We start from the raw sequence: 10238 nt of genomic DNA on the forward strand, positions 1-10238 counted from the left end.
CCCCTGCCGGGAGGGCGCCCGGCGCCCTGCATTGCGCGGCCTCCCGCAGCCCCCGCCCGGCCCGGGGCGAGACCGGCGCGGCGCGGCTCGGCACTACGCGGCGCGGCGGGACGCCCCCGGAGGTAAGGGCGCGGGGCCGCGCCTGCTGCCGCTCGCCCGACTTCGGCGGCCGGGGGCGGCGCGGGGACACCGCGCCGAGGTGGGGGGGATGCCCCTTCCTCCTTCCGCACGCTCGGGCCCGGGACGTGATCCGCGTTTGACGAGCGAAAGGGAAAGGCGAGATTTTTACCCCCGCGCTGGGGGCGAGGGGGTGGGCGAGAAAAGCGGTACAGCAAAACCGGTTCTTGTTTTGTTTTGTTCTAGCTTTCAATGAAATCTAATTCATAGATTGGACATGCTCAGGCTCAGAAGACTAATTCATCCCCTAAAACAAACGCATCAGTGATTGCAGGCATCCAAACGTGACAAGCGTCTCAATATACCAAGGATCCAGAGAAAACAAATTCATTCAGGAGCCCGAAACGTAATTAAAATACTGCCAAGAAAATGAGTTGAGAGCAGGATGGGACCAAGCTTATGAAGTTGCTGCGGGGCTGAGGCGCGGACCGCCGTAGCGGTACATATAGATAATGTCAGCATTTGGAGGACAGGAGGCAGAGCGATTCCTGGAGGTCGCCGTCTTTTAAGCGCAAGTCTGTCTAGTAACGGAGCGCTGGGGCCGGCTCCTGCTCCCGGGGAGGTAACGCCAGAGCTCAGAGACGCGGCGGGGGAAGGATGAGGCCACCGCCTGCTTAACCCCGGGAGTCAGGCCACAGAGGGCTTCCGAGGGGCGGCTCCGGGGCAAATGCCCGAAGGGTCAGTTTTCCCCTGTCCTTACACCAGCACTGCCACGTAAATTCAGCGCACTTTTTATAACCATCACCTGTACATGCGCTACTAAACACTCCAGCTACTTTGCCGTCCTTGCTTGCATGAGAGATTGCTGCAATGTAATTATTTAACAGAGAAAACATTTTTTTCATGCAGAGCCCAGTACGGCAAAAACCGCTTAATGCTAAGGAGCAGCAAATATGGATAAGCTCTACCGTGGCAGGGGAGGGAACACCGTATAGACGGAGCAGAGTGAAAGGGAAGGAAGCCGAAATGGAAATGATATGAACAAGAATCCCTGTTGATCCACATGCGTCAACAGCCTCCTAGTCAGTGGTAGTTACAAGCACAGCTTTTGAACAGGGAAAAGCAGGGGGTAAATAAAACAAGATATACTCTTTAAAAATAAATCACTTGTTAACTACTCTTACTTACAGTCTTTGTCTTAAATATGCCATTTTACACCGATCAATACAGAATGATATATACTGTATGCTGTATTTCTTGTAATAAAAACACCTAATCCAGATAATTGGCTTCTGGGACAAAGATCAATAGAAATGTTCCTTATTTGACTACGTTAGCAAGTCAAAATTAATTCTAATTTACATTTGCTTCAAATCAATATGCACTTAGTGACTTACACAGGCTCTTTAAGAAGTTAAGCACCTATATTGACCACAGTCATATATATGTCAGTAACAAGTACATGTGTGGGAATTAGAGAGGGGGGGAAGTGTTACCACAGAACCAATTTCTGACTTCCATAGTGGAAAGGAGGTTAAATTTATTTGTGTTTGAAAAGTGCTTTGGCATCCTAGCCTGAAACCTGTAGACATATGCGGCTATTAACCCTGTGGTTTATGCAGGCATCCAAACACCTTGGAGTCCGTTACACGCCAAGCACTTGGGAGCAGGCTTGCCTCTTACTTAAGTTTGTATAGTGAGGTCTTGACCTCAGCTGGGACGCCCCTGGCTGTTTTAATAATAGTGAAATAGTAATAGAAAATATTAATAATCTAAACCCAGTGAATTGGACAAGTTACAAAATTTCCTGTGAAATGCATGAGCAAACACTCCGCATGCAGAAAAGGATCCAGTCCCAGACAAGAGAGGGAAAAAAGGACAGGAGCCCAGAATACTATAAAACAGACCAGCCGAAACAGGCCCCAAAAAAGGGCAGAAAGCTATTTGTCACAGCCAGAGGACAGCAGCAAATGAGGAAAGTGCCTAGAAGAAATCTCAAATGCCATAAAACCCAATTTGTAACATGCAAAGTACAGTGAGATCTAAATGGATCCACCACACCAAAGAGAAGAACTGCAACTTCAGTAGTATCTCTGCAAGATGGAGAGTTGCAGCATCAAAACTTCATTGTGTCTGGTTTTAAGCTTGATTTAAGTCAGGCTGCATCACCTTTTCTTTCACATTATCTGCATTATCTTTTCTTTCTCTTCCCCCTCTACTCTTTTTTTTTTTTTTAAACTTTAGCTTAGATTATGTTTTTGTAATACTTACTCCTTCGTCTATTATTTCTGTCCTCCCAAAAAAGCTACCGATGTTGCATTTCTAAGTATAAATGAGCGCGCTCATTTCAATTCTGCCATTCATCGTTTGCAATTGGAAGAGCGCTGATGTTTTGCGGTGGGTGTACATTGTTTAGATGCAGCAGTCAGCACTAAAGGGCTAATCCATTTGCCAACATTTTGGGTGTTAAGAGTGTTATAAGTCACCATGATATTCCATCATCATTGTGTAGGGAACAACTCATTACACATTATTACATAAGGTACCACTGGATTTACACTACCAATGGAAGAATGACATCTCATTAGAAATATGCAAGGTAAATACCCAACTTCAGTGACAGTCACTATTCAAAGTTCAACTCCGTGGCAACAGATGCAATTCTATGCACATCTCTAACAGCTCTATTACCTTTGCAAACCACTGTGATGATTTTAAGCTAACCTATCATGAGCTATTGCTGTGCTTATTTCTGTTGTCAGAATGAACGTGGTATGAAACCTGTACCGAATGGGGTTTGCTACCACAAGAGAATGGCTTGAGCAAGGCTCTGAAAATGACATTGCAATCAGAAACATAGAATATCCTAGAAAGGTGAACTGAAAGGCTTGTGCATTGCCACGCTCAGAGCCTTGCACCCAGGGCTCCGTCCGTCTGTGCTGCCACAACAAGAACGAAGCACATTTTGAAAGACATCACCAGAACTATGGCTGCAGGATATGCCTGGATCTGGAAAGCCCCTCACGTTTACCGAACATTTACAAAGCTGCTTTGTAAGCTGGAGCTCTGCGAGACCAGAACATTGAGACTTTCACCATATCATAGCCTATGCTCAGAATAAATGGCGTGCTTTAAGATTCAGCATTTCACCTGTCTTCTTCTAACTTCCACCCATTTACTATAGCTAAGCTGAGGCTTCCCCACATAAAAATTGGGATAATGTTAAGTGCTTAAAACGGTGTGAGAAACATTGTAGGGAAATTACAGTTCTTTTTTGGGAAGGGGAAGAAGAGAAAGACGACTCAGAGTCTGGGTAGTTTCGACAGGGGAAATAACCTTCTCCAAAGCTACCCCTAGAGTTTTCTCAAGAATCTTTATCTGTAGCAGGGTGAGGGGGGTGGTGGTGATTCTCTAGTCCCCCTGACAGCACAAATCCATAATTGCCCATGCATTTACACCTAGCTAAGATAAGAGCTAGTGCCTAAAATATGTGTGTATATGTCTGCGTGTGTACATCTAGCAATGATTATTATTCCCTCTGAAAGTGAATGGAACTCCTCCTCTGTATCAATTATACAGATATAAAGATGCAGCAAATATCTCCAGTTGTTAGTTGCTCAGTCTATGGAGTTGGAAGAATGAAAACAAAAAGTAATGAAAAAAGATTCTAACACATAGCATGGTAACACTCCCTCCTTCCCCAATAGCCAAAGACATCTACAGTTAACACACACACAGGTCAAATTTCATTGCATTTTAGAATAAGAAATTTAACAGCTCTGCTTCTGTTTGGAAATAGTAATGCAAAAACTCAAACCTACTATACATTTCTAACTTTGTGGGTGTTTATGTTTAAAAAGTTATCTGATTGTCATTCTCCTGTGGTGACAGCCCAAGGTTTCAGTTCCTTTACTGAAGCTTCCTTTAGCTTATTGAAACCTTCTTTTCTCTTTTCATGGTTGATAGCATAGTATGATAATTTTCCAGGAGTAATGGACTAGAGTCTCTCTGCAAGAAGAGGCTGCTGAATTACAGAGTTCTTTGTGGGACAGTTGACATTCTTGATTAATTTGTTATGTGCCTCCCGACAATCTGAAGCTTTGCTACAGTTAACGCTTTATTTGGATTGACATGCCTTTTAAGATGCCATGAAGAAGGCAAAGCACTATTATTTCCAGATTTTACCTGATTTAATTCAGCAGAGTACACACAGCCTAGATTTGATTTAATTCATACTTATGTTCACTTAATTCCATCAGTTCAATATCTGTTGCATCTTGATAAGATTCATATTTACTTCCCTACTCCTCTCTTCCAACTGTGCCTTTTCACGCCCTATTTCTCTTTAACAGGAGTTTTCTTTACAATAGACAAGAGCCTATATAGGCTTTTCCAGCCTCCCACATTTTCATAGTTGCATAAATGCACTCTTAATGTAATCCAAGTCAAGCTGTATCAGTGTTGGTAAATTTAAGCTCTATCTTGGCATTTGTATTTAATAAACACTTTGATTCAGAAGAAACTCAAAAGGAATCTGTTTATTCACAACATTTTAATACCACCAATATGTATTTTATGGAGAGCTCTAACACACAGGTGGCCAAAGAATCCTTTGCCATCACCATTTGGGATGCAAGTGTAACTCATAGTTACAGGAAAAACCCTGTCTCCTTCACTGCTAAGCAAGCTCCTTGTCATTATATCCACTGGACACTGACTGGAAAAGGCTAAACTCTGTAAGCTTGTTTTCCTGAGCAGGGATCCTTTTTTGTTTGTTTTGTTTTTTTTAAAAAAGGGAACAAAGTAGGTATGGTTGCCATCTTTGTTACAATACAGATACATAAAGATGTGAGCTCCCCAAGTAAAAATGTTTGTTAATTATTCATAATTTAATAGTACCCATATCAAGATAATCTCTGAACTAACTTCACTGGCATTCATCTGAGGGGGAAAAAAATTTACAAGATTCTCCACCAAACAGATAAAATTCCCTCCAGGGGAATTCGTGCTCCCGGGTGTTAAGGCAGACAAGAGAGTAGAAATTATACTGCATCTATTGTCCAACTGGTTACAAGTTATTCAAAAACATCTTGCATGCCTCTTATTGATCCATCCACATTGTACATACTGTCCAGTTTCATAAGCTGGTCCATGACCTGCCTATTACAGATGATGAGACATTGCTAAGACAGCTGTCCTCTGCCTCACAGCAACCCAAAGAGGCAAATTCAAAAGGAAAACCAAAACAAGAAAACCCCCAGATCTCATTACTTGTGTAACAACCATAAATACATAGTGACTGATCTCACACTTTCTCAGGTAATAAGATGCCAAGAATGACACCAACGTTGGATAGATACTTCATTGTGAATACATTTCCCAGTACTCCCACTATTATAAAACTTATCAACACTTGACCGTAAGAATATATCCGTGCTTTGTTAGAATTGACTGAAACTGCAGGGTGTGTATGTCAGCCAGAGGAAAAGGCAAGTTACTAGAAGTTATCCTGCAGTTCACTTCAGTTGGCTGAAGACTCTGGAGAAATCATATTCTTGCTACTTCTCACTTTATCCATCTAGACATTAACAAAACCAGTAAAATAGATGCTGCTGCATGGTGAAGAAGATAGCCAGAAAAGTCTGAACACATACATTTGAAAAGTTCTGCCCTCCAGCCAAGACATAGTAACTGATCTTGTGTTTGTTCCTACTTCACTGCAAACTCCACTGAGAAGTGATGTAAGCAGAAAGATTTTACTACAAGCCAGGAACTTGAACACTGCCCTTTGCTGCATCTCAGGCAAAGAATAGGGACCTTTCCAATTGCACTAACTCAGTCCTTTGCCGCTACTAAATACTGATGCAGTTTGTATGTGCAGAGCCCTTTAAAAGCCTCACAATGGAAAGTACTCTAAGTGGAAACTAATTTCACCTTTAAGAAAACCTGGTCTTTCTCAACAGTCCATTCTAAACCACATTATATTTAATGACTGTCTCACAATGGGCCACTTCTCCCAGCTGGTAAGGTCTCTCTTTTGACTTGCAGTGCTGTGTCATGGAGTATTTTTTTTTCCCCAGTGTGTTTTTGCAACATCTACTTCCCAGCCATTTGTACAAACAAGGGCATATTTTCCTTTTGAGTGACTCTATTAGCATTAATGGTAGTCACACACACAGAGCAGGAGAGAATATATTCTCCCAGTTATCTATGTTCTCTTCAGGAAAAGGTTGCCAGTCATGGAGTTCATAATTCATACTCATGTTTCCAGGAAGGGATGAAATGAAGATTTTATAACAGAAACATCAGCTTGACTCTCATTGTATGCCTGACTTCAAAATTTAACCTAGCAAAGCCTTTGCTTATTGTATTTCTGTCTCTTAGAGGAAAGGAAAAAAAAAAAGGAAAAAAAAAATCAAGCCAACCAGTAGGGTAACTGTCATGGTATTTCTTAAATTTCCTACTCAAAAAAGGGGATCTTTTTTTAAAGGCAGTGCAATCCAGCCATTGGAGCAGAGGGACCATGATTCCTGGGCTCCATTCCCACCACAGTCACCGATTCATTTCATGACTAATTGAGTGGACTGTTGCATGAACATTGTATTCAGTTCTCAATTTAAGGGTGAACAAGAACATCAAGTTCCTTTCCTCAGTTACTGCACTCAGTCAGCTGTCCTACTTCTCTAGGAGGCATAAGGGAAACACGGTAGGTTTATTTTTGGCTGGTCAAACAGGTAATTCTGAGTAATTTTGAGTTTGTAAATCATACAGAGACTAGAAAAAGTTTTCTTATATTTAAAATAATTTCAAAAAGAAAATACTCTGTGCGGTCCTTGGGACGAGCCCATTCCATGTGGCTGAGTCTGGATGCAAACATTCAGCATCCAAGCTCCGTTGTTGACCTGAGTGATAGGACTTCAGCTGTCTTATGATTTTTTTCTTTCAATTTTTTAACCGGGGACGGGGGGGGGGGGGGGGAAGTGGCCAGGGGATGACACCTTATATTGAGACAGATAGGAAAAGCTCTAGAGACAAGCCCACCCAGAACTACAAGCCGGTTATACTCACCTCTTGGTTACATTCAAGTCACTTCTTCATTTCTGCTAGAGTAGGCACCCGAACTAGGTCTCCCACCTGAGAAAGGGGTGTCCTGATGACTAGGTGTTGGGGAAGGAGCGGGGGAAGAATATACACCTCTTTTAAGAAAGAGAGAAAAAAAAAGAAACACCTTGAAATATTTCCATATGGCCTGGTGAGAAAGGAGGAGAGCAGAGAAAAAGAAAAGCACATCGCTTCCTTCCTACTTCTACACTGTAGAGGACATTTGTGTGTACAAACGGAGCAGGAGCTTTCTAACCCAGGTTTCCCTGTGTCAAGAAGTTTGTTCATGTCAGGTTGATTTTCTGTGGGCATTTTATGCTGCTCCCTGAAAAGCAGCTATTTCCATGGACAGTCCTGCCTATGAACACACCGTCATTCACAACCTTTCCAATGGTTTAAGTCACACAAGCCACATCTTAGTGGCGTCTCATCCCTTCACCACCTATCCATTCCCATTTACACAGCCTCGGTATAAAACTTGTGGTGAAAACACAAATGTATATCATAGATACATTTGCAGTAGTTTTTATAGTGTGGCCAGTGGAAATATGGCTACAAAGCCAGGACCACACGGCTTTGTAGCACTCCACATAGCACCACTTGGGTGTTATTGCCATAGTACATACATTTAAGCCACAGAAAAAAATACAAATTTGTTTAAGAGCTCCAAAACACTTCAGTTCCTGGTACACAACACCTGAAAACACTGGAAACAATTACCTCTTTTTATTGATTCCTATTAGAAATTAACTTAAAATTATTACTCTACACACCTCACTCACCAGTTCTGAGAGAAAGAATATAAAGAGACTTAAATATTTTTTCTGGTCTTCTGACAACTCAGATATATTGTGGTAAAGGGTTTATGTAAAGGGCAGGGAGGATAAAAAACAGGCGCCACTTTAAGCATCCAGGACTCCATGAGTCACAGTCCCTGTCACAGCACCCTTGTGAAACTTCACTGACCAACGGTTTCTAAAGCTCCCAAGTTCTGTGATATCTTCATAATATCATTAAATACACTCTCTCATGCTTCCAGTCTAAACTGTGCTGCATTATACAGCAATATATTATACTACAGCTATGCACTATCCAGCTGAATGCAAGTCTGCAGTTGAAATAGCTTTGTTTGCTGCAGTGCTGCGTTATCACACATGACTGTACCAGGCAACATGGATTTTTAAGCAATGGCATTGATTACAACTCTTATTTTAAAAGTACTGGCAGGATACAGCCCTTAGATAAGTACTTTAAGACCAAATTTGAATTACATTTCCCAGCAGCTCTCCTTTCCTTACAGAGACTATATAATAGAATTATGAGTAATGCTATGACTCCAACACATATTGAGGATTTACACCAGTATGGTTTCAGTAATACGAGCTTTAGCACTTCACATTTACACAACTATAATATGCTTTAGGTTTTTTTTAAATGCAAAACCTTTTTTTTTTCCCCACCAGCTAAGAAAGATGCTTGTTTTCCTGAGAGATAAATTTATTAAATTAATTTGACCTTTTAGATCATACTTAGGTAGGGATTTCTGCTCCCTGGAAACACAGGCAGATTCTTCACATACTGCTCTGAGTCATGCAAGAGTCTACAAGCAAGTAAGCAAACCACTCTTGGAAGAACACTTTACATTAAATAAATTATACCCAGGAGGGGCCGGGGAAGGGGAAAAAAAAAAAAACAACACAACCTCAAACCCAAAACATATCCTTGCAGTTATATTTTAAATGACATACTTGAGGGTATAAAATCATTACAGAGTTTTCCTGTTCCCAAGAAGTCCTCCAGATTTATCACCACCATATCATTACTTGACCAGTTTCCCTGGGGTGCTGCTTACTCCATTCCAAAAATAACTTTTAAATACCTCTCCAAGATTTCTATGCAGATTGTGCTTTTGTTCTCATATCCTCAATGGCTCCCAAGTTGGTAAAAATCTCCTAGTTATCTTACTGCTTTGCCAGCTTAATCCCAATTTGCAAAGTGGGTTTCCTGCAATAATGCACAAGGACCATATTTTTCCACTTCTGGCTTCTTCCTGCTGGGAAGGCCATTGAGTGCATCAATGCCTTCACCTGTGCTGGTCTATCTGCAGATCCACAAAACCTGTTACCCAAGTAGCTAAACACCCTTTTCCTCACACAGTAGGTGGAGAAAACCCAAGAACAGTCAGGCTTTACCCTTCTTACCACAAACAACTCCTTTCACGCTCAGGACTTATAAACACCAGGACTATAAGAACCTGAAGTACACAGTGACCTTTATGTCATGTGTTACAATAAAGCAAGATTCTGTTTCTGAGCCTTGTTTGGAGATTGACCTCTAAATTGTCATTAGTCACATGCTTTTGATGGACTTACCATTATGGATAAATTACATTTTACTTTCCTCAGTGGTTTGTTCAGAGAGCTTTGACTCCACCACTTGACTTGGGCTTATTAAGTAAGACAGATTTCCCTTTCAAGGGGCAGATTTACAGTCAGGGTCCAAAGAAATCCAGCAGAAACACTGACTGAAGATGCACCCATTATTCAATCACTTCACATAGTTCCTATAATTTACCAAGTAAAATGCATTTAGGAGAGAGAGGTGAGAGAGCAGCATTTGCCACCCTTAAGCCCTATTGTTTACTCCAAGCCTCTCTTTCCAACCCGCATTCTTGGATTTCCCCTTAATTAAGGGCAAACCAATCCTAAGAAATGAATAAAAGCCATAGCTGCTCCACCACGTTCGTCTATGTCAACTGAATTAACAGGGCTTAGAGAGAGGGGCACAGGAGGACCAGCAGCAAGTGCCATAGTCCTCCTGAACCCTGAAAACCTTCTGCATTTGATTTAAGAACAGTCCACACAACAGAGTGACTTGCCCTTCCCTCAGCATGGGGCAAAACCAAAATTTCCATACAATAAGAGAAGAAAATCAGATTCTAAGATCACCACAATGAAATTGTCACTTCTCCACAGGTCCCTCATTTCACTGCCATGGTGGTTCAGAGCCTTTCTCCACCC

General features: G+C 41.8%; 1 protein-coding gene across 1 annotated transcript in view; it reads right to left on the reverse strand.

Annotated features, from left to right (window-relative positions):
• GRID1 (glutamate ionotropic receptor delta type subunit 1) overlaps positions 1-7284 on the reverse strand; it is a 558755-nt gene extending 551471 nt beyond the window's left edge. The window contains exon 1 of the mRNA XM_072870426.1: positions 7186-7284. The gene's annotated coding sequence lies outside the window, so the exon portion shown is untranslated. The remainder of the gene's footprint in view (positions 1-7185) is intronic.
• Positions 7285-10238: the final 2954 nt, after the last annotated feature.

The sequence above is a fragment of the Ciconia boyciana genome, chromosome 8 (assembly GCF_034638445.1).
Source record: "Ciconia boyciana chromosome 8, ASM3463844v1, whole genome shotgun sequence".
Taxonomy (NCBI): Eukaryota; Metazoa; Chordata; class Aves; order Ciconiiformes; family Ciconiidae; genus Ciconia; species Ciconia boyciana.